The sequence below is a fragment of the Lissotriton vulgaris genome, chromosome 1_1 (genome assembly GCF_964263255.1).
Source record: "Lissotriton vulgaris chromosome 1_1, aLisVul1.2, whole genome shotgun sequence".
Taxonomy (NCBI): domain Eukaryota; kingdom Metazoa; phylum Chordata; class Amphibia; order Caudata; family Salamandridae; genus Lissotriton; species Lissotriton vulgaris.
Genome location: NC_141685.1, coordinates 868,794,870 through 868,817,915, shown reverse-complemented (window position 1 = coordinate 868,817,915; position 23,046 = coordinate 868,794,870).

Here is a 23,046-nt window from a genome sequence, read left to right as displayed (position 1 = left end):
GATTGCTTCCTCTCACACTCGCTGCCCCCAACAGGAATTACAGGCAGAGATATCAGGGCAGCTCCCACCGCACAACAAGGTCCAGCGCTTCACCCCAACACAGAGCAGCGGCACTCGCTGCAGCGGGTGTGTCAAGGTCTTTTCTGCTTTGGGGTTAACAAGCCTCAGGTGCTCCCTTTCGTTTGCCCACAGGGAATGCTGGTTCTTGCAGTCCGCCTGCCTGCGGACGGACTTCAATGGCAGGTATGGGGCAGGGTCTGATTGCTTCTCTCACACTCACAACCCCCAACAGGAATTACAGGCAGAGATATGAGGGAAGCTCTCACCGCACAACAAGGTCCAGCGCTTCATCCCAGCACAGCGCAGCGGCACCCGCGGCAGAGGCACCCACGGGAGCGGGTGTGGCAAGGTCTTTTCTGCTTTGGGGCTAACGAGCCTCAGGTGCTCCCTTCCGTTTGCCCGCAGGGAATGCTGGTTCTCGCAGTCTGCCTGCGGACTGACTTTAATGGCAGGTAGGGGCAAGGTCCGATTGCTTCCTCTCACACCCACTACCCCAACAGGAATTACAGGCAGAGATATCAGGGCAGCACCCACCGCACAACAAGGTCCAGCGCTTCATCACAACACAGCGCAGCGCCACCCCAACACAGCATCACCAGTGACAATACCTCCCCTGGAATAGCAGGACATCGCACAAGCTGTGCAGGAGACATTGAAGGAAGAGGTCTCCCTCTCCCCCACAAAGCTGTCAGAAATGTTATTTAAAGCCAGATCAGATGGATCTCTGGGACCAAACGGCTTGCCACAGGCACTATTCTAAAAGAATGTACCCTTCAGGTCCAAGTAGTTATCTAGCCTGTTCAATTATTTATTACGGAGTTCAATTATTCCAGATTCTTGGTGCAGCACAATCATTACGCCTATCCATATATCTGGCCCTAAGTCAGTCCCAAGTAACTTCAGGCTGATAGCACTTTTGGACAATGAGGTGAATTTTTTAGCCAGCTTGCTGCTGGAAGACCTGAAGAGTTAGGCTGATGCAAAAGAACTGTTACCTAAGAACCAAATAGGGTTTGCGGCAAACTCAGGCACATTGATCAACCTTTTAGCTTTATCTATCTATACTAACAAAGCTATTGCATCTGCCTCAACAATGTTTTGCTGCTTTGTGGACTTTAAAGCCACTTTTGATCAGTTACCAAGGGAGTCTCTTTGGGCTAAGCTATCGAGCTGGGGAATACCCGCTAAATTATCAAAGCCAATTGTGCAGCGACACACTAAAACTTGGATCCAATCAAAATTGGCACTCAACTGCATGTCTCTAGAAACATTCTGATGACAGAGGAGTGAAACATGGATGTGTGCTAACCCTGCTGCTTTTAATCTTTTCCTAGCTGATCTCTCAGCAGGTTTGGCTCAATAAATAGCCATTCCCCAAGTATTGGCGGCCACAGATCAGAAATCTCCTATACGCGGACAACCTTGCTCTTTTTAGTCGCACAAGAGTTGGAGTGCAATGGTTGTTAAATTCTCTGCATGTGTACGCCACCACAAAGAAATTGGTGGTAAAACCCAAGTGGCCTCATTGTGCAGGAACCATTAAAGTGGTGTCGGCTGGGTGTACGACAATGCTTAAATTCCTGTTGGCAAAACCTACAGGTACCTGGGACTCCATATGGACTCAAGGGGCACACTAATGAAACACTGCCACAAAACTGTCATTTAAGCCACGGCTCTCCAGGTTAGCCTCTCCTAGCTTTCTAAAAAACTTACTGGCTCCAATCTAGCTGCACTGTTGGAAGTCATGCGAGCCAAGATTGGCCCCACTCTGTCATACGGTTTTGAGATCTCCCTTGGCAAGTTCAGTACCATCCTTAATCAATACATGATTACAATCTGCAAAAGGGTGCTTCGGGTACCAAGTACTGCATCCTCTGCCCAGATCCAATTGGAGCTTGGCCTCCCAAACTATACTTTGCAAAGTATGGGGTCCTTTCTTAACCTTTTTCATAAGCTGAGACCTACAAGAGCGGAAAACATGGAGCTTAAGGTGAGCTTGGAGCTAAGTGAGAGATCAGAGTCTGGCGGGGAGATGTTATTTTTCTGAGCAGTTTGTTATTCAGGTGCCACCAGTGGTGTGTGAGACATTACTAAAATATGTGCCACCCGCAATGCTCCTCATACTAATGCAGTAATGTGCTCTTGCAGCTTTTCCCCCTCCACCTTCTCCCATAGCTCCCAAGCGTCCCAGGACGATGCATGAGCAGCTCAGCCTGTCTATGATTTTAGTTGTTTATTCTGGGACTTACAGTCTTGAAGTATTGATGGGATACATAGCACTGCAAGTCTCGGAATGCAGAGCAGAAACCAGCCTTGATGCGCCACTGTAAATGGAGCTGGGAAGCTTGCAACCGCCGCTAGTCATGTCACCACTGCACATCCTAACCCAACTCCACACAGCCTCCCAGGCAGGGACCGGAAGGAGCAACCCTCCGGGCTCTGTAGGGAAGTGCAGAGCTTGGGGTGAGATAGTTAGTATGAAGTGCAAGGAGTCGGAGCTGGAACAGGTACAGTCCCAGAGGGACAAAGCTTAAATACAAAACAATCCTCTGAGCCCATTCCTTGCAGACTTCCCAGCACACGTCAGTAGTTGCAGACTGATGGCCCTGTACATGGATGCTGGCTGAAGTTCCCTTATTTGTTAAAATCTACAGGTAAGGATTGTGTCATTTATAATAGTATCTGGTCTGAAGACAAAAGCCACAAAATAGGAAACGATTGGCCAGATTGTTACATTTCCTTTACATTTCTGACCAAACATACAGAAACAATGCTGTGATTGAAAATATCCACCCACTAAAAATATATATTAGGAAAGGCCCTTTTAGGCGCGCAACACCCATTGGGCTCACGGAGCTTCAGCTCCCTCCCCCCGTCGTGTTTGTCAGCCCGGGCGAAGACAGCTTTGCGGGCTGGCGAGCATTTAATTGCAGCTGTAAATGAGGCTTTTAGTTGTAAATGATGTTTTTGTTGTGTGCTCACCCTTCTTACAGCCACTCTGTCTAAGTCCTAAAGAATTAGCCCCCCGAAATATTTTTCAGCACCCCCTCGACCCCCCAAAATTTGCCTCTGGTTGCCCGCCTGGGCCCTATTCATACTAAATATCAACTTTGAACCTCAGCTAGAGCTCCAGTGTGTGCAAAGCTGTTGTGAAAGGCAAGGGTTCTCAAACCTCGTTGTCAGGCTTGTCACCTTCCACAATTACCCTCATCAGAAAACTAGTGCTTTGCTGCAGAGGACTGATCAACAAACTTTTTCATCCCAATTATAAGAAGGTATGGAACACCAAAACAGCTATATTTTTGTAGCACCGCCTAGTGCTTCTGTACTTTACAACTTGGAAGTTATTTTGCCCCAAAAAAGTTTATATTTGTCCCCCGCGCTGCCCCACAATTTATCCCTGCTGGCAGCTGCCACTGCTTCCAGAGTATGTTAATGTCTGATAACTGCATAATTCCCATGGTATGCTCAGCTTCGACTCTTAAGCTGCAGTGAATGTTTGTGACATCTCTCCTGCTGCTTCTAGACTGCCCTTCACTGCAGGTGTTTAATCTTCCTCCATTAGCTTTTTTAAAGACAAAAACAGGTCTTTAAAATGCATTTAACAGCGCAGCTTAATCAGTACGGCCGCATTTCAAAGACTTGAACTAAGCACTTCACAAGTGCAGAGGAATCCTTTGTGGTGCGCTGTGTTTAAAGGTCTCTGCGCTGAGATAAATGTCAGTGTAAGCGTGTGCTCAGGCACGCGGTTTAGAGGGAACTATGCACATGAGGCAATCGAGTAATATGTGCATTATTTCGCACTTAGTCCCCAACCCATACTTACATATGTTATCAGGGTGCATCATTTCTGTCATAACTCTCCCCTCCAATCGCCAGGGGGTGATGCCGATTCTCATTTTTAAGATATCCCACCTGAATCCATGGTTCGGCAGGGCTTCCAGATAAGGATACCCTGCATCAGCTTCCCATGCTTCTATCATGTTTTGGACCGATTTTTTATTTCTTAAGTATTCTAGGTCTTGTGATCTTGAATGTTCCCTTCCTTGTGCTCTTAGTGAACTTTTTGTAAAGTCTACCTCTAAGGAATTTTGAGTTACACCCACGTTTAGGCAACGCATTATCTCCTTTATTTTCCTTTTTGCCTCAGTTGCCCATCTGAGGCTACTATGTTTGATTTCCTTGCTACACCAATGTGAGACCTTTTGGGCTTCCCCCTGGGATTGGCGTTTCCAAAATCTTGCCACCAACATTTTGGCCTGGGTATTCCACCCTATCATTCCTGTTTCAAGTCTGATTGCCTGCACCATTGCAGACTTTGGTAAGGACAGAAGCATTTTTAAAGCCTTGCTTTCCTCCCGATCCCAACCGCCATTGCCACTAAAGAGGAGCACCTCTGCACCATAAAATACTAGTAAGTGAAAAAGTAGAGCAATTCCAAGTCACCACTAGCCCCTAGTACACACATAAATGAACTCCATACATTATTGAAAGTATAGACAATTTCCATGACAATAAGTTCTCTCCAACACATAGGCATTGAGATGTGTTACATCTATAAATGAGGGTCTAAATCAAATCCAGAGTATATCCCTTGCGCATGTCACAAATAGAACCATAATGCCCTATCCATACTAGACTGGCATGTGATATTGAAAGGTGTGACCTCGTTTAGATTGATGTTCTTCTGTATTTGTCACTTTCAGTAAACATAATGTGTTGCTAATTTAGCACTTACTTCTTATAGATCACATACCAATAATTTGTCTGTCAGGAAAGCCCGTTAGAGAGACAGCAGCACCAGCACATTACTGCACAGGGGCAGCTGGGGACTACATCCCCCAGACATTTTCTGGCTCCTGCGGTGTGGGACATGCATGGGTGTGCCAGGGCCAGGAGCAGGCCCATCTGTACACGTCAGTGGCTGGTAGAGGCTGGCCTGGGCCATCCCTCTAAATTGTTAAACAAGGTCCCCGGAACTTTGGTAAGTGTAATTATAATCACACATCTCTTCACCTGTGGCATAGTTTGTAGCTCTGATCCTTGTTCTTAACAATGGGAAAGTGTAAACTCAGGGCGTGGGGGAAGCAAGATGGCGGCCGCTTAGTTGTGGCCGAAGCGAAAGTGTGGTGAGGGCTGGCAGCAGAGTGGAGTCTAATGCTATGCAGTCCTAAATTTGCACCACATACCACGTACCACCTTTCGGGTCTCTGCTGGATTTGATCAGAGAGAGCGGGCCCCTCAAGGCATGATCACAGCGCTCTCCTGTCGCGGGTTAGCTTCCCGGCTGCTGCGAGAGTTATTGGCTGTACCGGTTGCTCTCTCTCCCAGCCTACAGCGTCAGACGTTCGTCGGACGGCGGAGCCGCGCAAGAGGGCTTCGGCTTCGTTGGAGCTCCGGGTGTAGAGCGGAGTGTGTCGACAGCAAGCGGCCCGTGTACCTGAGCGGGTTTGCGGCGGCAAAAAGGAAAAATCAACGGGAGGAGGGCTCTGTAAGAGCTACAGGAGAATCCTTACCAGCACGGGAGAACCTGAAAGGCAAGCAGCAGACTGCAGCCCGGACCAGGCAGACTACAGCCCTGATACCTGATATGTTTAACAAAGTCGGTAAGGAGAAGGAACCGGAGGCGTTGCCCGGGACTGTAACAGAGGAGGTATTAGTAGAAATCAAAGCCCCTGACAGTTTGACTGATTCTCAGACACTGCTATTACCCCAGGAGGAGATGGATGACAAGTTGAATGGCAATATGGATGGGGTTCTGGATGGAAGTGTCCCCTTAGCAGATGAGTTAATGGTTGATGCCCAGGGGGTATCGAAATCGTTAAAAACAGGAATCATTTCTGGAGACTCTGAAGCATTTCTAAGAGAGATAACTGAGCATCTAGTCATCTCTCAGCCTCAAGCAGTGGGACAAGGTCCGAGCGATATTAAAGTAGGGGAGCAGCATGCTCTCCTGAAACAAGGAGATGAGGCCGGAGGGGGTGGGGATGGTGCTCAGAGTGAAGCCTTCATCTCAGCATCGGATGGTGGGGATTGGACTGAGGATGAGGAGGAGGGGGACTGTAGCTCCTTTGGGAACTCAGAGAGTGATCCGGAGATTGAAAAGCCGGCCACCGCAATGAAAGTACCTGTGGTAAGGGTAAAGGATCAGGGGGGCCCCCAAGGCAAACTACAGTTAGATCAGTCTGTCCCTGCGAATAGTAATACGGATATTGAGTTGGCTGAAATGACTTTGTTGGAGCAATTCATCAGGAAATTATTGCCCATTGGGAGGAGACACGACAAGAAAATCGGAAATCACCGGCTGCAATGAGGAAAATGAGGGGTGTTGTCAGAAAGCCATCTAAGGCATGTGCGAACACTGGCGATAGAGTCTCTAACCTTGAAGATAGAATTGTGTCTACTGAGGCGGAAGTGGAGGTGGCTGTAGCTAAGGTGAACGCTCAAAGCTCTCAGGTTGTTGATATACAATGGAAGTTAGAGGAGATGGAAAACAGGCTCCGCCGGAACAACCTGAGGATTCTGGGAATTCTGGAGGGGGCGGAGGGGACCGATGTCAGGTCATTTATAAACAGGCTTTTTGAAAAGGCATTCCCCGAGCTCACTAGCTGGAACTGGGCCTCATAGCTGCAGAGAGTTCACCGTACTCCGTTTAAAGTCAGCAGGAACTCAAAGGAAGGAGATAAACCCAGGGCAATATTGATCTTTCTTGGAAATTTCATCCTGCACAAAGCCATTTCGGATCTAGCAAGATGAAATACTAAAAGGAATTGTGATGGGTTTCAGTTCTTTGTAAAACCAGACTTCTGCCATGCGACGGTGGAGAGACGGTGGCGGCTAAGGTGTCTGATTAAATCCTTTCAAGACAAGAAGCTTCAGGCTTACGTATTAAACCCGGCGCAGCTGAAAATTATCAATGACGGGAAAACGGTCTTATTCTCCTCAGAGATTAAAACAAAGCCATACCGGGATTCTTTAGGATGATAGGTTACTTGGATGAAATACAGCCCGACTGGGCTTATGACATTTGATGATGGTCTGTTTATGGACGTTGTTGTTAGAATTTGTTTAGGAGGCTCATAAATTTTGTATCATTAGATGATTTGGGCGAATTGGGTTAGGCTAGACTCTAGGACTTGGGCGAATTGGGTTAGGCTAGTCTCCACGGTTTTTGGTTGGATATTGGGGGATTTGATTTATACCAGCCTTCGCCACACATCGCGAACCATCACATGCACAGACCAGGTCAGTGCGCTTCACAGAGTAGGGAGGGTGGTGGGTGGAGGGGGGCATGGGGGGAGGGTGGTTGTGTGTATGGGTGTCCGGGGTTGGGAGAGGGAGGAGGAGGGAAGGGTGGGGTGGGGTTGAAAAATGGAAAAAGGAGGGATTGGTGCAGTATTGGTTATGAGCAAAGAGCGTCAGCGGGGAAAAAGATTTCTGAACAGGTTTTTGGTATAGGTTGCTTCACTCAATTTGATGGCACACATTAATATCTGTACAATGAATGTGGGGGGGGCTAAACGATTGGAGGAAAAGACAGAAATTGGCATATGTGGTGAAACACAATAGAATAGACCTTCTCTGCTTGCAAGAGACTCACCTCCCCTGGTCAAAGAGAAATTTGCTTTTCATAAACGGATTTGAATTATTGACCAGGGGGCGTGGCTTGGACGTCAACCTAGATGGCTGTGTAGCGCGTAAGCTCCGGCGCCGACTTCCGGACTAACTTCAATTTTGGAGGGGGCGTGGCTTGGACGCCGACCTAGATGGCGGTGTAGCGCATCAGCTCCGGCGCCAACCTCCGGACTAACTTCAATTTCGGCAGCCTGCACAAGTTTTTTCCGGGACATGACCACAGCACCGCAGACCGGAACGTGAGGAGAGTTCAATACCCTCATTGTTTCCCGGGTTTATCATTTCGTGAATCTGCTCGAAAATGCGGATTCCGACGCTCGCGGCCGCCATTTTGAGCGCTGCTCACGTCTCAGCCTGCTTCTTCGCTCGGAGGAAATCTGCACGACTTTCACAGCTCCTGCTTGCTTCTGCAATAATTTGGTGAGCCTAAATGGGGATTTGGTGATTTTTTCTCTGCATTTCTCTTCAGCAATCACCTGTAACCTCTCACAGGCGCCATTTTGTTTTCCTCATTAACTGGATTCTCTCATAACTTGAAGCCTTCTCTTCTGTACTCATTACTTTTTTGGCTTGGTTTACTACAATTATTCTGGTTGCCACATTGTTAAACCTGCTTTCTTATACCTCTTCAGCTGCAACGTGCTCTCCTCCAGTGGCTGGAACTTTCTCTTCAAAATGTTGCTTTTGCCGCCCAGAGCTACTCTCTTAGTGGGCTCCTGCTATTTTTCTCTTCAATGTAAGCAGGTCAGAGGTTACTAATATTTGACTACAGGTTCGCTGCTGACTGTTTGCTTCTTCACAATTTCTTTTCGGACATCTATGTAGCTTCTTCGCATTTGATCTTCAACACTTCAGCTTTGTCTTCACAGGTCCTTCCTCTTTCTCCTTATTTGGCTTTACAGACTCTGTTTGCTGAGGTTTTCAAGGGGAAGTTCCGTTCTCTGAAGCTCACAACTGCTCCTAAAATTCCTGTTGGATCAGATTCCGATTCTCCTTCCTACGACATGGTGGACGGCGCACCTTCAAAATCTGATGCATCACATGGCGCAGTCCCTAAAGCTCAAGCTGGAGGCAAGCTGCCGTCCTCCTTAACCTCTTCTAAACATCTAAAAAAGGATCCGCCTTCTCCAGGGAGTACCTCCCCCTCATCTTCATCTTCTATGGATCTCATCTTGGAAGAGTTGCGTGCTTTTAAGCCCTTTATGGAAGCCACCACTAAAAACATGCAGGCTATGCAAGAGAAATGGACATCTTTGGACTCTAGGGTTTCTTCCTTGGAACAATCCACAGACTCTACGGTCCTCAAGCTCTCACATTCCATCAATGGAGGCGGAGATATTGTTACCTAAGCGTCACACAGAGGATTTGGAGAACAGGAATCGTAGAAAAAATCTACGCCTTTACGGCCTTCTGGAACTTTCAGAAGGGTCTAACCCCACCACCTTCTTCCAATCCTTTCTTGCTAAGATCTTAGATTCTCTGGCTTTATCTTCAATCAAAATCCAAAGAGCTCATCGTCTAGGACCTAAGATTGCTACTAAGCCTAGAGGTGTCATCATGTTGTTCTTGCAATACACTGACCTTCTTCAGGTACTTTCAGCTGCAAAGCTCAAGAAGCAAATCATTTGGGAAGGTCATCGTCTATACCTCTCTCAAGATGTTTCAAAGGCCACTGCTGACCAGAGGAAAAGATTCTTGGACATGAGACCACAGCTTCGAGCCATTGATGCTAGATATGGCCTCCTGCACCCTTGCCTCTTTAAGGTTACTTATAAAGATCGAACGACCACGTATGAAGATCCTGCGGTCCTACAAGATTTTCTTCGACAACTTGGCCCAGATGCTATGGATTTATCTAGACCTGGCTGATAGCATGTTCCGATTATTTCACTTTAATATATTGTGATTCTATCGTTTCTCTGTATGTCCTCCTGTTATGACACATCTTTGTTCTCCATGATGATTGTCCTTTAACTCTATGTTTTATATTGTTCAAAATTACTGGCATTTTATGTTTTTCGTTGGCTCTTGTATTTTCTTATTATGTTTTTTCTCTTTTTCAGATGACTCCCCTCCCTACCTCATTCTATTATATCATACTGTATCCAAGTGCTGCCCTTCGATTTTTCGTCATGGAGGTCTGGTGTCCGTTCTGGTCGCTCTCGTCGTCTTCCATCGGTGTCACCACCCCACCCTTGTTTGCGTTTTCTGTTTTCGTAAGTATGTTCTTCAGTCATTCGTTTTGGACATGTACTGTCTTGTTCATTCTTGTATCTGTCCTTTTTCTCCCTTACCTTTTTCTATTCCTTAACTCTTCTTATCTATTCTTCTCTTTCTTTCTCTGTTCTTTTTTCCTATTTACTTTTCTTCCTTTCTCTCCATTGTATTTCTTATGCATTACTGAGCATGTTACGCTCAACTGTTTTTCTAAATTGTTTCATTCCGTGTAACGACATGGAACGTCAAGGGATTAAACAATCCCATTAAGCGACAGAGGGTACTATCACATTTAGGGAGACTAAAAACTGATATTGCCCTCCTTCAAGAGTCTCATCTAACTGAACCGGAGGCTTTAAAACTTAAACGTTCTTGGGTGGGTAATGTTCTATGTTCTCCTACGATGTCTAGGAAAAATGGTGTTGTACTTTTGTTACATAAAAAGTTAAATGTTTCCTCGATTACTTACGATTGTGATGCTGATGGTCGTTGGCTTATTGTTAACTTACTTATTGATAACATCCCACTCACTCTTTTTAATGTATATGCCCCCACTAGGATCGATAGATCCTTTTGGCCCGCTATCTCTTCCAAGTTGTCTTCCCTTTCTGGAGATTATATACTTCTCGGAGGAGACTGTAATCAGGTTGTTGATCCCTTTCTCGACCGACACTCCAAAGTCACTTTTGTTCCTTCTAGAATGCACACACAGCTTGTGAACTCATTTCAAAACAATGCCTTAGTAGATATTTGGAGACTATGCAATCCCGACCTTAGAGAATATAGTTTTTTCTCCCCTCCTCACCAATCCCAATCCCGCATTGATCATATATTTCTAAGCAAATCCTTGTCCCAACACGCTATACGTTCTGAAATTGGTTCCATCTTACTTTCCGATTATGCCCCAGTGTTTGTAGACCTTGACTTACTCCCATTCTCTCCTCATTCTGGCAGATGGCGGTTTAACAATGCTTTACTTTTGGATCCCTCCTTTTGTTCTGAATTCACTGACTTTGCCAAGGAATTTTCTCTTTTAAACCAAACCCCTGACTCCCCTTTTGTTATGGTTTGGGATTCATTTAAAGCAGCCTCTAGAGGTTTTATTATTAACTTTGTATCCCATCGCAAGAAACTTCGAGAGACCAGGTCGGAGAAAATTTTGGCTGACATTATAGCCCTTGAACTTGCTTATTTTGCTTCTAAATCGGATTCCTCCCTTAAAGCTCTTATTGAAGCAAAAATCTCTTTTAACAAATTCATTACAGACGCTGCTTTTAATAGTCTACTAAAATGTAACTAGATATTATGGGGGTAAGAATAAAATGGGAAAGCTTTTGGCCAATTACTTAAAGATTCGTAAAGAACGCACAAAAATTCAATCTATCAAAACTTCTACCGGAGAATCTACATATACAGATAAAGAAATTCTCACTGAATTTGCCAAATTTTATGATACTCTTTATACCCCAGAACAGGTTCCAATGTCTGATGATCTCCTCTCTTACTTTCAATCTCTTCCACCTCCCTCAGTTTCACATGTTGACTTTCACGCTTTGGAACAAGACATTTCACTTTCTGAAATCTCTCACGCTGTATCTAAACTTCGTCATGGCAAATCCCCAGGCCCTGACGTGTTTACTATTGAATTCTATGGTCACTTTGCTTCTCTCCTTCCTAAACTCTTACTTTTATTTCAATCCTTCTCCGTTGCCGGTTCATCTAGTGGTTCTTTTCAACAAGCCTTAATTTGCTTATTCCAAAAAGAAGATAAAGATCACTCCTTGTTCAAAAATTATAGGCCGATATCTTTAGTTAACACTGATTACAAAATTCTAGCAAAGATATTAGCTCTTCGCATGGATCCCCTCCTACCAGATATAATTGGCCCAGAACAATCTGGTTTCGTAAAAGGGGGTCTCTCATCTGATAACTCCCGAGTTTTTCTTAACATTCTTAGCAAATCCACCCTTGACTCTTCCCTTTGCAGCTATCTCCCTGGACGCGGAGAAGGCTTTTGACAGGATTGGATGGGATTTCATGTTTCAGGCTTTGAGTTGGATTGGTATTCCTTCTAAATTCATTTCTATTATATCTTTACTTTATTCTGATCCTCAAGTATCTATTTTTGTAAATGGGATGTCCTCTGAATATTTTTCCTTACACAGAGGAGTTCGACAAGGTTGTCCTTTATCACCCTTACTTTTTGTTTTAGTATTAGAACCCTTTCTTACCAAAATTCGTTTAGATGACTATCTCTGGTTTTCACTTTGGTTCCCAGCAAGTCAAACTTTCAGTTTATGCCGACGATATTCTTTTTTATTGCTACGACCCTACCACCTCTATTCCCTCTTTCCTTAAACAGGTCTCTTCCTTCTCTGCAGTTTCCGGTTACCGCTTAAACGCCGACAAGTGTGAAATTTTACCTTTGAATCCTCTCTGTCAGAAGCATCTCTTTTCCTCTACAGGTTTTTCATGGCAACCATCCAAAATCAAATACCTAGGGGTTTGGTTCGCTCCTTTATTATCTGATACTCTCAAGTTAAATTTTGATTATATTTTCAAGAAAATGGACACAGCTATCACTCGATGGCATCAGCTCTTTTTGTCCTGGTGGGGTCGTCTCAACTCTATAAAAATGATGCTATCTCCCTTGCTCCTTTATACTCTTTCTATGCTTCCTTTACACATTCCTCTTTCTTTCTTTAAGAAAATTGACTCTTTATTATTACGATTCTTATGGAATGGCAGGCGTTCTCGAATAGCTCTGGTTACTTTGCGGAAATATAAAGCTCAGTCTGGAGTACGTTTTCCTGATTTCAAACAATATCACAGTGCTTTTTCCATGAAACAATCGACTCGCTGGTTTTCATCTACTCTGCCTCACTACCCCCTGTCTGGCTCAGCATAGAATCCTCTTTCATCTCTCCATTCACCTTCCGTGAATTTCTGTCCTTTACATCTTCTTTAACTAGTCTTCGATTTCCTATTCTTTCACATTCTCGCACTCTTCTTTCTCCTTACTTAACTTCATCCTTCCCTTCCTTCCTATCCACCCATGAGCAACCAATTTGGAATAACTCATCTTAAAATCCGTAATCGTACTATTTATTGGAAAACTTGGCACTCTTGAGGAATATGTTGGATCTCTCAATTACTTTCTCAGAATACGCCTCTCTCCTTCCAGGATCTTCAATCTATTTTCTCTTTACCTGCTTCTGCCCGTTCGCAATATAATTCTCTTCATCCTGTCTTGCTCTCCTATCTCCAATCTCTTTCATCCTCCAACGATGTTCCTTTGGATCGCAGACCTACTTCCCTTTTATTGGAAGCATCTCCTTCTGCATCTGCTCTATATAACTCTTTCTGTTTTATTACTGATAGGCTGAAATCTCTCATTGAACTTGCATGGGAGCTAGATCTTTCTCAGAACTGGCCCAATTTTTGTGGGATAAACTTTGGACTAAACTTCATAAGACCTCTAGAGCTGCTAACACCACCCAAACTTTATTTTTCATTTATCATAAAACTTTATTCACTCCACTGGCTTTGTCCCATTTTTCGCCCCTTCTACCTGTTGGTCCTGTCCCTGCCCTTCTGCTAACCTTAAACATATGTTGTTTGAATGCCCGCCTACTTCCCAGTTCTGGCAGTCGGTTTTGCGGCAAATTCAGAGGATTTTCCATTTTCAGGTCCCCTTTTCACCCTCACTAGTTTTTTTTGGCTCCCTCTCTTCAGACCTTCCTCAATCTTCCAACCACTACCCTTTACTTGACCTTTTCATTGCTATCTCCTTTCATATTGTTACTTCTAACTGGAAACAAGTTCCACCAGTCCTGGTGGAATGCAATCTGTTTCAATCATCGTTTAGACACTAATTATGTATCCCCAATTTCCCTAGCTGTAAAGCGTGACCTGATTTGGCACCCTTTGGTAACATACCTCTCTTCCTCCTCCCTCGTTCATCCCTCTCCTGTACCTGAAACAGTTGAAGTTCGCAAAGCTCCATGAATTGCTTATTACCTGTTTTTCTCTTTTTACTTGATTACTTGATTACCTATCATTATTAAGTCTTAATGTACTACGTTTTACTTATGGTATTCCATTCTAATGATATGTTCATAATTTTCATGCTTGTAATGCTTACTTTTTAATGAAATTATTATTGTTATTACATTGTTTATTTCTTTGATCCACTTATTGTAACTCTTCTCCCCCCTTCCCTCCTTCCCCTTTTTTCTTTTCTTCAATAAATCAAACTTAAAAAGAATTATTGACCTGTACAACACAAACATCAAATATTAGGGGGGTTGCTATTTTAGGAAGCAAAAGTCTAGGAAAAGCTAGGAAAGTGAAAGCAGACAGCAATGGAAGATGGGTGATTATGGAGATGGAGTTGGGCTTTACTATTTGTGTGGTATATGGCTCTAATGAGGACGATCCGGAAATGTATGATTTTTTAGAAACAGCTAGCCAATTGGTCTTCTCCTTTGGTTTTTACAGGAGATTTAAATATTTCATCTGAATGGGGTACGGGTATATTGTATCAGGGGAGAAAACCCAGAGTTTTTAAGGCGGTCCAGGCTATGATTGGCTCACATGGGCTGCAGGATGTATGGCGAGCTAAAGAGCCCTCGAACGCAGGATATACCTACTTTTCTAATCCAGCTCAGAAATATTCAAAATTGAATTACTTCTTTGTTTCTGTGTCAGAATCTGAGAAAGTTAAGATCTGTAGACTTCCAAGTGTTATCTCAGATCATAACATCCCGTTGTTAAACTATGATGTGGGAAGGTTGGAAAGATCTAAACTAAACTGGACGTTCGAAAGAAGACTGCTGGCAGATAGTAGATTTGTTGATCATCTGAATATCTTGGTTGGAGAATTTTTTGCGGCAAATAGGTACAGCACATCCCGGAACGGGGTCTGGGTGGCAGTGATTAACCAGGCAAAAAAAAACCCTGCGAACACGCAAAGCGCCCCACGAACACCCGCGAACACGCAAAGCACCCTGCGAACACCATCGAACACGCAAAAATATAAAAAAATTGGTAAAGTCGCACGAACTTGCAAATTTTGCAGATCGCAAATTTGCAAATCCGCGGATCGCGAATTCGCAAAATTCGCCCATGCTTACATGAAACCTCAATAGAAAAGGTATTACAAAAGAGAGAAAGAGAAGCATTAAATGAACAAAGAACTGAGTTGATCCAGAAGATTTCCCAATTAGATACAAGTCCCGAAGCCCTGACAATACCAGTAACCATTGGTCCAGTTGTTCCTTTGTACGGAGACAAACAAGCTAGTCCTAAAACTCCTGTTTTGACTACACCGGTAGTGCAGCTAAGAAAAGAACCTATGATAATAGATGATCAGGCAAGTGAATGTGAGTCCGTAATCTCCTTAATGGACTTACCAATAAGAGAACCGGGGAACAACCATCACCACGCAACTTTTACAACACACTACCATTACAACCCAACTTTTACAACGCAAGATCCATTACAACGCATGCCATTACAATGCATGCCATTACAATGCATGCCATTACAATGCATTTATGGGTACGTTTTTAATTGATTTATTTATTAAAAAATGTTTTAGAGAAATTTCTTTTTTTTTAAATAACTACTTTTCGAAAATATTTTTTTAATTCATTTTAATACTAGAGTATTTAGTAAATTAATAAACGTAAATCATTTTGGAAAAAAATCATATATTTGTAAAAAAAAATATTAAAAAAATATTTTAAAATGTGAATATTGTTTAGAATACTTTAATTGTATTAAAAGTATTCTAATATGATTTTTATAAATAAGTTTTAGTAAAATAATTGTCATTTTATTATAGAGACAGTTAATTAAATCAAATGTTGATGATTTGATTTATACTCTAGTATTATTTTAATACTCGATTATTTAATTCATTGTTTCGTGACTATTAATTTTAATGTATTTTTTTAATACTCTAGTAATTTCAAAAATTCATATATGTGAATATTTTTATAAAATGAAATATTAACTTATCCATTAGTAATTTAAACCCCTCCACTATCCAACACATACCTTACTATTACACCCCCTGGAGTTAGAATTGTAATTTATACCCCTAAACAATACAACACTTATCCTACTATTACACCCCCCTGGTGTTAGAATAGTCATTTGTACTACTCCACTATTTAACATTTACCATACTATTACACCCTCCTGGAGTTAGAATAGTAAATTATACACCTACACTATTCAACATTTACCCTACTTTTACATTCTCCTGGAGTTAAAATAGTAATTTATACCCCTCCTCTACCCAAAACATACCCTACTATTACACCCCCCTGGAGTTAGAATAGTAATTTATACTATTCCACTATTCAACACTTACCCTACTGTTACACCTCCTGGAGTTAGAATAGTAATTTATACACCTACACTATCCAACACTTACCCTTCTATTTCACCCCCCTGGAGTTAGAATAGTAATTTATACTACTCCACTATCTAACACTTACTCTACTATTACACACCCCTTGAGTTAGAATAGTAATGTATACCCCTACAGCATCCAACACATACCCTACTATTACACCCCCGTGGAGTTAGAATAGTAAATTATACACCTACAGTATCCAACATGTATCCTACTATTCAACCCTCCTGGAGTTAGAATAGTAATTTAAACCCCTACACTTTCCAAAACATATCCTACTATTACACCCCCCTGGAGTTAGAATAGTAGTTTATACTACTCCACTATCCAACACTTACCCTACTATTACACCCCCCTGGAGTTAGAATAGTAAATTATACACCTACACTATCCAACACTTACCCTACTATTACACCCCCTGGAGTTAGAATAGTAATTTATACTACTCCACTATCCAAGACTTACCCTACTATTACACCCCCCTGAAGTTAGAATAGAAATGTATACCCCTCCACTCTCCCAAACATCCCCTAGTTTTACACCCCCTGGAGTTAGAATAGTAACTTATAACCCTACACTATCCATAACATACCCTACTATTACACCCCCCTGGAGTTAGAATAGTAAATTATACGCATAGACTATCCAACACTTACCCTACTTTTACATCCCATGGAGCTAGAATAGTACATTATAGCCTTACACTATCCAACACTTACACTACAATTACACCACCCTGGAGTTAGATTAGTAATTTATACCCCTCCACTATCCAACACATACCTTACAATTACACCCCCTGGAGTTACAATAGTAATTTATACCCCTACACTATCCAAAATGTATCCTACTATTATACCCCCCTGGAGTTAAAATTGAAATGTAACACCTACAGTATTCACACTTACCCTACTATTACACCCCCTGGAGTTAGAATAGTAATTTAAAACCCCTACACTATCTAACACTTACTCTATTATTACACCCTCCTGGAGTTAGAATACTAATTTATACCCTCACACTAGCCCACACTTACCCTACTATTACACCCCCCTGGAGTTGGAATAGTAACTAATACTCCTACACTATCCAAGAATTATCCAACTTAAAAAATGATTTTTTCAAATTAATATATTTTATGCTGATGTTTTATTTTATTTAAAAAATATATTTTTAAAGTAATTGATAAGGTAAAAATATTTTTAATAAAGAATATAATTTTTTTCACGTTTTTCTATTGATTTCTATGTACATATTGACCTTTTGTTATTTCCATAGCTGCCTATGTGTTTGTCACGTAAATCATTTTTGTCTTCATTTCCAGACTGATGCGGGATGGTTAAGAAGCAAATGGGAGAAGCATAGAGGTAAGTTCATTTTTTAAAAAAATTATGACATTGTTACCATTATTAAAAGTGGTCATATTTCAATAATGTAAATGTAAATTACTACAATGCAAGACTGTTTACTTTTCTTTTTAATAATTTTTTTTTTAAATTAATGACAATTATTTTTACAAATTTAAAAAAAAATAAGTGTCTACAATATTTATTATAAATATTAAGTAAATAAAAATAATTTACTTATAATACAAAATGTATAATAAATTGTCCTTTTTTTATCTTTGTAGCTTTTGATGATGTACACGCGTAGACGTCATTCGTCGTGGCCATTTTGAGGAGCGTCGATGGAGAGATCAGAAGCATGGAGAACTGTGCTCAGGCAGCAAACCTTTTAAACTTAATATTTTTTAAATATGTTGCATAGAGTTACATATATTGCAAGGAGAGAAGTGGGAGGTTTAGTTATATATTTTAATGTTTTTATCTGCCTTTTAGCATGTCGTCGATCTTGTTGCTAGTGTATGCTTTTGTCGGGTCACGTGTTAATACTTTTAGGAAGGATAGTAATAATGCAAAATATGAGTAATGTTTAAAGTATAGTTTAAATATGCATTTGAATATGTTTTTTGAAAAAAAAACTTGGATTTGGAGAAACCGGACTAAGAAGATCCATTTCGAGGGATTGGATTTATACGTGGAGGATGTCTTTTATTGGAATCTTTATTTTTGGATGGAGAAAGCTTTGGCTTTTCTTTTGGTAATTACTGGATTGTGATTTCCGAAGTTTGGGATTCAAAAGAGAAAATACAAGATGGATCAATGTTAAAAATGGAATTTTGACTTTGCGATGGAATGGTTTTGGAGAAGATTTTCAAATGGGATCCCTTTGAAACCTTGTTTTTCTTTAAGTCACTTTTTCCTCGAAAGGATTACCAAGTTTGGAGTATTTTTTATTTTTTTATCTGGAATGTTTCTTTTAATTGAAGCATTCCTTTGATGGATTTGTTTAATTTGCGAGCTGGATTTGTTTACGTACTTTCAAAAGTATGGATTTGGTTTGGAATAAGAAAGAAAAGAAAAGAAATATGAAGACAACTAAAGTAAGGTGACCCGACTTATTATTTTGGAAAAATGTATTAGAAATATGTCAATTGAATTAGATTGTAAAAAAAATTTAGGTCAAAACTGGAAAGTAATGGTGTAGGAACAGTTAGTAGTGTAGTATGTGAGCAACATTATCTAGGTAGTCAGAAGCCACACACAACGAAAATTGTTGTATCACACTCAATAGTCTTTCAGACATTTCTTTTGATCTTTTAGAAATGCGTAGGTTAAGGCTACCTGTTAATGCTTGTGAAATTCTCATTTCTTGGAAACTTTGCTCTTCCCTCTAAATTTCCAAAAAATGATAAAAGTTGGGGTGAGGTTTGCCAATTGTATGGTTGAAGGAGTTATGCCATCCCTCTATGGCATTGTTTGTCTTTGCATCTCCTTCTAAGCAGCTCGTGTAGCAATTCCACCACTCTACATGGAAACGTGGCTTCCTCCTGCGACCCAACCCGCTTAGGTGGCCAATCCATGTGTCCTCAAAATAATTTAGTAAGGGTGTCAATTTTACGTTGTTTGCTGTGTAAAATTCAGAATCAGTAATTGCAGTGTAGTACTCGTCTACACTATCAGGAGGTACAAAGCAAAGTGCAGTTAGTTTTTTTAATTCGAATTGCAGTTTGATATCTGAGGCATAATCCACAACTAGGGATGTTTTTTGTAATTTAAGCCAACATACCTGGGAAAAATGAAAAAAACATCCCTGAATTTGGGTATCCGTGTACGTTTTGGTGATAACATTTATCATTGCAAATTCAAAATCGATTATTATTTTCCTAGGACTTATGGTTGATGTTTTTGATTTAATCACTGTCAAAAGTTTAATGCACATTGTGGATTGTTTGTCAAGTAGCAAACTGTACACTAAGGGGACAACTGTGTTGTTAATTTTTGCATGAATAGTGTAAATCTGAGTGAATGGATGGGGCGTGCTTTTAAATGTCCCATCCATCAGGATGAAAGGTTCGTTAGAAATAGAGAGAGAGAGAGTTCAGGAGGAATTTGAATATCAGAATAGGTTTGAGGTGTAATTCTTTGAGGGTTACTTGCCTGTTTTTTTCTTTAATAATTCTTCTCAGATTTGGTATGATTGGCATACTGCTAGCAACATGAGTAGGGACATGCTGAGCAACCTCCCTTAAAATAGAACCAGAAGACTCATCGGAGGTGCTTGCAATATCTTTCATTTCGTTTATTGTTTCTCTAACCTCAATATCCATTGCAGAGGCAGAGTGGTTATGTTCAGATGCTTTTACAACTGTGTCACCTACAGTAACCGCTCTGCCTCTGCAAAGGCTTGAGTAATATTGCACGCACCTCCAATGTCTTCTTGGTTCAGTAATTCTCTCCTTGCAATATATGTACCCTGTATGTGCTAGATATCGGTTTCCTTTTGAAGAAGAAATGTATCTGGCAGTTTTATCTGTAGATATTATCTGAAATAAAATAAAAATTGATTTAGAAATTATTATTATTGTAAACGTTTTTGTTGAAAAAAACAGTTACTTTAACTCTTTCCTTCTCTATTCTAAACTTGTAAAACTTCCAAATTCCCCTTACAGATAGATAAGTATTATATACACTTACATTTCTCAGCAATTTCCTTACTTTTACACTCCTCCAGTTGGTTGTATTGAAAGAAATGCACCTGCACTAACCAGCACTTATCCTACTTTAACACCTTTCTGGTGATAGAATAAGATATAGAACTCCTACACTATCCAGCACTTACCCTCCTTCAACACCACCCTGGAGTTAGAATAGTAAGTTACACACCTGCACTATCCAGCACTTACAAAACATCTACACTCCCCTGGAGTTAGAATAGTAAGTTATACACCTGCACTATCCAGCATTTACAAAAGTTCCACACCACACTGCAGTTAGAATAATTAGTTATACCCCTTTACTATCCAGCTCTTACCCTACCGTTATATCCCCTTTGGAGTTAGAAAGTAAGTTATACCCCTGCACTATCTAGCGCTTACCAAACATTAACACCCTCCTTGGAGTTAGAATAGTAAGTTATACCCCTGCACTATCCAGCACTTACCCTACCTTTACACCCACTTGAAGTTAGAATAGTAAGTTACACCCCTGCAATATCCAGCACTTACCCTACCTTAACACCCCCCTTGGAGTTAGAATAGTAAATTATACACCTGCACAATCCTGCAATTACACTACTTCAATAACTACCTGGTCTTATAAAAGTAAGTTATACACCTGCACTATCCAGCACTTACTCTGCTTCAACACCCCCTTGGAGTTCGAATAGTAACTTATGCACCTGCTTTAACCAGCACTTACCCTACTTTTACATTCCCTTAGAGTTTGGATAGTAATTAATTCTTGTATTCATGTATCTCTTGTTTAGCTTTGTAAAACTTGATTGTTTCTTTTCTGTATATGTACTTTGTTGATCTTGTTTTTGCTTTGTTGGTTTTTTTAATTCGTTGACCTGTTTTCAATTATATAAAGAAAATGTAAGTTTTGTATCCCTTTCTTTTTTGTCATAAGTCTATGAGGATTTTTAAGTGGTTAATTGATTCCTTTGAACATTTTACATTACTTTTTACCGTTTGCTTACTCTGGATTAATTGTGGATGGGTTATTTTTTTGTAGAAGATGGTCTTGAGCTTGTTTTTGGATTATGTTTTTAAAGTTGGTATAGAGGAGTTAAAACATTTTAATTTAAAAATTTTAAAACTGTACTTAATGGTAATGAAAATGTTTTCGTAATTATATGGTTATTCAGAGTTCAGTTACTGAACTGTACTTTTCAGCACTTAACCTACTTAAAAAACTCCCTGGAGTTAAAATAGTAAGTTAAACATCTGCACTATCCAGCACTTACACTACTTTAACACCTCCCTGGAGTGAGAAAAGTAAGTTATACATCTGCAGTAATCCAGCATTTATCCTTCTTCAACTGTAGTGTAGTTCCTATATTCCCAATAGGCTCTGCGCATTGGAATAATATATTCAGCAGTGTAGACGTAGGACTGAGGTCGACTAGGTCTCTACTGACTATATTAGACTTAAGGTTTGCCAGCTAGCTCAGAGGTCACTCGAAACGTTCTCGAATAAACGAGGAGGAGTTTAACCTCCCTGAATAGACAAGAAGGGATTAGCTTCCGACAACCATATAACATGACAACTTTGCTCCCTCAGAATAAGAGTATATCTCTAGAGTCGTGTGAAAACAATAGACAGCTATTTCACTCAGTCAATTGTGCGTTCTTAGTTTCACCAGAGTGCAGAGAGGAGAGAGACGGTCATTTTCAATAAAAGGTATAATTTATTGAGCAGTCTTCCTTCTCATGCAAGAGAAATGAATTGCCACAATTGCAATACTTAATGTAAAGTAAAGTGCGTACAGTAAAAGGAGTCTTATGAAATAATACTGTAAAAGCATTGATATGGTTTCTTAGCCATAAGATACTTTAAAATGGATAAAATATACACATACATATATACATTGCCTAACGTACTCAACTGGTGTATCTAAAATACGCCTACCCCGGTGTACCTGACCTAAGCCTAATACGTGGGAAGTAGTAAGTAAGTAGCAGTTTAAGTTAGGTTGGTTTTGCCAAGAATCTGATTCAAGAATTCTCTTTAAGGGTTTAGTCAGCACCGTACCTTGGGAATAGAATGTAGGAGGTCTGGTATCTCTTTCCTCAGGAGTCGATATTCCAGCAACCTGCATGGGTAGGCTGAAAACGCCGGAGCTGGATTTACTCGGCTGGAGAAAAAGACAGCGTCTTTCTCAGCGCGTCAAAGAGGAGGGGCAGCGTCTGTGTGCTCTCGCATCAGCTGGGCTTTCGGGAAAGTAGATAGCTGCTCGGCTCCAAAACCACCACTGTGTGTTTGCTTAAGGCAACGTTGGTATATTTATACCTGAAAGGTGCCGAGTTTGACGTAAGGTTTGGACATAAGACGTCAATAAAGATGTCACTAAGAACTGGCCGTTCTTACAGTGCTCGCAGGAGGTCTATTATAAATCAAAACAAAAGCAAGTGGGGATTTCCAAGGTTGCTGGAGGTTTGGTGTGTCGAAAGAACTCGTGCTTTCTAGGAATCCAAGGAAGTAGCGTCTGCCGTGCTTTGGACTGCAAGGGCTATTTACTTAAATATGGATCTGATTCTTATGCCATTATAGGGATATTATTGATTATAGCCGTACAAGGGCATAAAATAGCAATATTGATTCAGGTTCCTAGATAAAAACACAATACCCACTCCACGATCTAAT